General features: G+C 37.6%; 1 long non-coding RNA gene across 1 annotated transcript; it reads right to left on the bottom strand.

The window, feature by feature from the left end:
* Positions 1–524: 524 nt before the first annotated feature.
* On the bottom strand, positions 525–2948 carry LOC146451768 (uncharacterized). The gene is made up of 2 exons (XR_014859949.1): positions 2701–2948; positions 525–1666 (listed from the first exon to the last, which is right to left on the bottom strand). It is a non-coding gene; the product is annotated as an uncharacterized LOC146451768 (long non-coding RNA).
* Between the last annotated feature and the right edge of the window lie 3079 nt (positions 2949–6027).

The raw sequence follows: 6027 nt of genomic DNA, 5'->3' as shown, positions 1-6027 counted from the left end.
AGCTTAATTTAATATTTTATTTGTTATTTATTAAATTTTTTTTCATTTAAGTTATTATTATTATTATTATTATTATTATTATTATTATTATTATTATTATCACCACTATTATTAACATTAATATTTATCTATTTATTTATTTATTTATTTGTAAACTGTAAAGTAATTGCACCATTTTGACCAATCTCCTGTATGAATTGTGCCATATAAGCCCCCGGTTTCGGCATCTCAATATCGATTTACAGGTATTACTTATTACCATGCACTCTCTTGTACTATCATTATGAATAAAGAGCATTATATATTATATTGTCTCAGTTGTTCAATAATTATTGTATTCAAACAGAAGAAAAAAAAAAGAGAAAAGTCCAAATTCTCCAATGCCAAAGGCACAGTGTAAATTCAGTTCAATTTCTCTACCCCAGCCAAATTCAATTCCCTTCTTCCCAGGCATGGTACATGGTCAAATGCCATGTGGGAGCATGGGGGGGGGGGGGGGGGACAAGGCATTTATTTTTTGTTCAAATTTGACTTGTTCTCCAACTCATGACAAAGTTCCACCCATATTTAGAAGCATAGAGCTTACTTGATAACAAATGACATGTCATGAGCTTAAAACATTTAGGGGTGGTCATTTGGATCTTTTGAAAAGCACACTCAAAGGTTCATGGCATGGCTCAATTTCATTTTGACCTTTACTTGAGGTACAGATTTGTTGACTTACAAAATAATAGCTCTTTATGTCATATCTTTTTGACTCAATAGCCATAAAGGTTAGCAACCATACTGTAATTGAATATGGATATTTAAAAGATACATTTCAATGTCAGGTGAAAGATTAAGTAGAAGAAAGACCCTCAGTTATTTTTTTTGGATTTCTTTTCACAACTGCTTAAGGACGGTGCCTACTAATAGCGAAGTATTTTTGCACGGTTTATCACTATGCGGGAAAAGCAGATCTTGGTAGCGGGTATTGAAAGCCAAATTTAAGGAAATTGGGGGTAACCACGCATTTTTTAGAGATAACCAAGCAACAATATTATTCTAAAAAGCAGCAAAATACAAAGCAATGTATGGCACTTTTTTCCAAATTGAAGCTTTATTATCTCTGAAAAATGCATGATTTCCCCCCAATTTTCTTTTTGGATACCAAAATCACTTGCTAAGTTCTGCTTTCTCTGCATAGTTTTAAAGTGCGCAAAGATATCCCTGTAATAGTAGGCACCACCCATAGGAAACCTGAGTATCTCCAGATGCACAGAACGTATGCGCAGTAACAATAGTAGGCACCGTCCTTAAGTTCTAGAAAGGACTAAGAATCTTTCTTCCAATTAAACATTACTTAAAAATGTTGGTCATTTTGTATCTTTGCACTCTAAGTGGTACATATATACCAATCTACACAATTTCCTGCCAGAGAGGAACAAAATTATGACCATTTGCATCCAATCCATCATTATATGGGAGATCCTCCGTCAATAATTATTAACCCTACAAACTTGAATATCAAATTTTACATAATTTTGCCACATGACGAGAGGTCAAGCTTGACAATAACAGTTCAACAACATCTGTTGTACACAATGTCTTTTGAGGAATTGATGAGTCATAGGTGTCTTTGAAGTAGCAGTTTCTTCAGCGGTCTGCACAGTTTAAGTATTGCATTCTGAAAAGAAATAAAATAAAACCAATATTGTTAATGTACTGTAGTAAGCAGTCAAACAGTCAAACCTCTTGTAAGTGATCACAAATTAAATTAAAATAAATTCTGACATATTAAGGGTTATATTTTTAAAAATGATCTATCATTTCAACAGTCATAAACAGTCACTTCTAGCAACATTTAATGTGGAAATTACAGGTTGATGGGCTCAACCAAGAAAAAACAACAACAAGAAAACAATTGCCTTTAATCATCATAACAGCTATTATGCTATTTTAATGCACCTGCATTTTTTCTATTTAAACCCATAACATCTCTCACAGCAAATCTTTATGGCTGTAAAATTGTTTCATTAGATGAATATAAATGGCCCAGTATAGGTCAGTGTGTTACCAAAAAATAATATTGATAATAATATATTATATTCCATGTTATGAGTGTAAATAAAAAAATGAGAAAACTCTCATTAATCTAATTCTAGTGAGATTAAAAGGCTTTTCAAATAATAATAATAATAATAATAATAATAATAATAATAATAATAATAATAATAATAATAATAATAACTCTTTATAAATAAATTTATTCTAAAACGGCATGTACACGAAATGCAAAAGCCCCTTAAGATTCGTAAGCTTTCCTCAAGTCCATCCTTCCTTATTATAATACCATAACCTCCTTTAGGTAGATGTTTACCTCCTATAGGTGGATGTTATGAGTTGGTAAAAATGAAAATATTTATGAAATTCAAGTCAATGATAGAAAAGCTCCTTAGCTTCTATGCCTATGAATTGACTTTTATGATACATAACTTATAAAATATACACTGCAAGCCACTGTACCTCCCTTAGGTAGATGTTAACCTCCTGTAGGTGGATGTTATGAGTTGGTAATAAAATTAATGAAATCACACTCGGGTCAATAATAAGAAAAGCTCCTGCAAGATTGTAAGTTTTAATGCTTGCAAATAAGCTTTCCATGTGTACGATTGTGCCAGTATAACACATACGATACAAACGTGGTGCTATAAAACGTACCTCCCTTAGGTCGATGTTAACCTCCCGGAGGCCGATGTTAACCTCCCTTAGGTCGATGTTAACCTCCCGTAGGCCGATGTTATCTGAGCAAATCTTGACTGTTTTCATAGTTCCACGTTTCTTCCACAAATCGAACGTAAAATCCTTGAGGTCAGTGTTCAGACGCCGAGAAACGAAAGTAGAAAGAACTCTGTATTCTACCATAACGAATCCTAACAAACGTTCGAAGTCTTTATTTCCCCGACGTCGTCCGCCATTAGTACTGAAAGTGAGTGAATGCAGGTCAATTTCCGGTATAATCGGATCTCGGTTCGTGGCTGCTCCGAAGAATAACCCGATGACGTCACCTCCCTTAGGCCGATGTTATCTTTTCTCAACGCTCCAGGGGGCGGGAAGATGAGAGACCCTGGGAACGAGGTTGGCATTTGGTTTTACGTTTTATACAATATTGCTGATCCTGATGCACACAATGGTACGGCTTCACTTTGATACTTTTTGTCCATTATTCAAGAATTAAATGGAATTCTGATACAAGCGTATAGCATCATTATATTCTCTTAGCATATGGATCTTACACATCATGTGTCCTCCTTAGTTAGTTTCCGCATACGACTTAACAGCTTGTGTACGGCCTACTAAGGGACTCTCCACCGAGGACTTGAAGAGGAGAGGCCCTGGGAACGAAGTTAGTCTAGTCATGAAGGGTCCGTACTTACGCTTATAATTTCTTATTACATTTGCCATTCTCGGCTAAACAAACAACGTGAATTCACCAAATTTAGAGTTTCATGAAAAACAGGAGCACACAAGGATGATATTTTTCTTTCTGCAAAGAAGCTGAACTTGAAAAAATGAAAAGGAACGAAAAAGAAAACAAATCATCCTTGAACGAGTCCCTGGGACTTCCCAGGATTCACAAGTCTCTTACCTTCTCCTCCTACCACCCCCCTACCCCCACCCGCAGGATTCACAGGTCATACCACGCTTTCGCCCTTTTCCGAGGATAGCGTTATCGCCGCACAAAGTCTACGCGTGAATTTAAAAATGCCCGAGGCCTTCAGAGGGTGAAAACGACTGTTTTACAGCATTGGGGTGGACTCCAGAAGGACGAGGGGAGAGGGAGACCAAAGACCACTTGTAGAAGGACTATTGAGAGGGAGAGAAACAAGGCGGAGTGGAAGAGTTGGAATGTAGCCAAGGACAGCCGGAGAGTTGGTCAGAGAATGAGTCGGCGGGCCCCGGGGGGGGGGGGGGGGTACTCCCTTATAAGAGGCTAATGGGGATGTGCCGCTGGATGGGGTCGCATTTTCACGACTGGATTGACTAGAATGGGGTTGCATTTTCAGTAGAGTTACTAGAATGGGGTCGCACATTTTCGGATTTTTGGGGTAAGAAAAAAAAATAAATAGAAAGTGACTTAGTTGGGATCGCAACAATTACATTTTCCCAAAAAGTGACTAAGATGGGGTCTATAACTGGCCACAAAAAAGACTATAATGGGGCAGGGGCTCTGAGAGGCCAGCGGCACATACCCAGCAAAACTGAACCCAAGTGCCCCCCCCCCCCCCCCGGGCGGCGGGCCTTATGCACCGACACTGGCGCGCGGAGAATTGATGATGACTAGAGGCCTTCTACGGCCATACTCGTCTGCGTAGGTGGACCGGAAGATTTGACAGAAAGTGAAAACCTTTTGATAAAAATAAGACGTCTTATCTTACTCTTTGTTTTTCACTTTTTATATAACAATAGGCACCCCATTCAAAAAGGAAAATATGACAACAATTTTCGGTGCAGTTTTCAATAACCGCCGATACACAACTGAACTGGGATCAATAGTATAGGAAAACAATTTCAGTGCCGGATCTGGTGGGGGTCCAATCCGGCGCAGTGGGGGTCCAATCGTACAATCCAACCCCACTCTTACAAGAAGTTCTGGCCAGTCCGTCTGAATGAAATGAATTTTAAAGCACTAAAACGACACGCCGTTGCTAATACTATCAATTAATTAAAGGAAACACAAACGATTTTAACTCAGCGTTGATTTCAAAACAGCCCATTATAAAAATAACAAATGACATGCAATGTACACTATACGGTCAGGGGCCTGCAAAGATATTTTGAAACAATAGTGTAAGCGTCGCAATCATACACTGTATGTATTGCATTTGTTATTTTTTAATAATAAAATATTGAAATTACCTTTGTTAGATAACTAGTTTCAGCGACCCTTGAACGATTCTTCAGTTTTTTAATTAAAAATGTCTAAAATTAGTTCTTAAGTCTGCCTTCTATCTATCTGTATTTTTCTATCAGTGTGTCCCTAAGGAGTCATTTTGCATATCACTTGGGTCGGACTAGACGACGACTGCGATTTTGACGGGATTGTATCTACGTCGAACTGAAATGTTTTAAGTTTCGGTTTTGCGTTTTTGCCGTTCAATTCAGCTTAATCTCTAAGTTTTCGCAATTTAGCTTGATTAACTGATCAGCTGAAAATACCGAGCGAGAAAACTTTAACCCTCGGTCCATCTTTTTATTGTGGGCTTAAACATATACAGTCGGTACACAGCACATTTTATTTGGTCATTAAACCCAGTTAAACCACAGGGATTAGCCGTTACATTCGTTTGCGGATTATTCCGTGTTACTAGCGCTGTTTTTCGCCTTGACGAGAAAAATTATTAAGTTTTGTTTGCTCGCCAAATCCTGAGATGTCTAAAATCATTAAAAATAGTAGGTTTTTCCTCTTCAGTTCTTCGTGACCTCCGCTCGCATAATAAAACCACAGGTCACTGATTGGGAAGTCAGACGATCGATAGAGTTTAACGGCTAAAGGAACGTTTTGTTAGTCACTGTCGGGTCAGGGAACAGATTGAATTTATTTCTATTCCTTTCAGAATTTCTCAGCAGTGGATTAAAATAAGGTCTTAATTATTTCGCTCAGTTTCGAGAGAATAATTGAAAATTGTTCGTTAGTACGCTTGTTGCTGGGAACCGATCACGGCTTGCAAGAATTTTAACGGATTCAGAAGAAGGTTGACGTGCAGGTCTTTTAAATTAAAATTTGGTTTTACGGGCTTTGAACTTCAACGCTTCTGGGATGACAACGCGACCCGTATAATCCTAATTCTCTTAAGAAAGCAAAAGAAGCCAGAAAACAAACAATTAACAAAGTGAAAAGGAAATTTTTGTACCAATTGTAATAATTTTACCCATATATGTAACACGATGTAAACAAGTATTATTTCCCGCCATGGCTAACAACCAATCATATTACTCATGTTCCGTACAGTATCACGTGACTTATCTCATTCCTTCACTCAAGAC

Source organism: Pavona decussata, unplaced genomic scaffold, assembly GCF_977016875.1.
Source record: "Pavona decussata unplaced genomic scaffold, jaPavDecu1.1 SCAFFOLD_384, whole genome shotgun sequence".
Classification (NCBI taxonomy): Eukaryota; Metazoa; Cnidaria; class Anthozoa; order Scleractinia; family Agariciidae; genus Pavona; species Pavona decussata.
The sequence above is the reverse complement of the archived record's forward strand: the minus strand, read 5'-3'. Positions and strand labels throughout refer to the sequence as shown.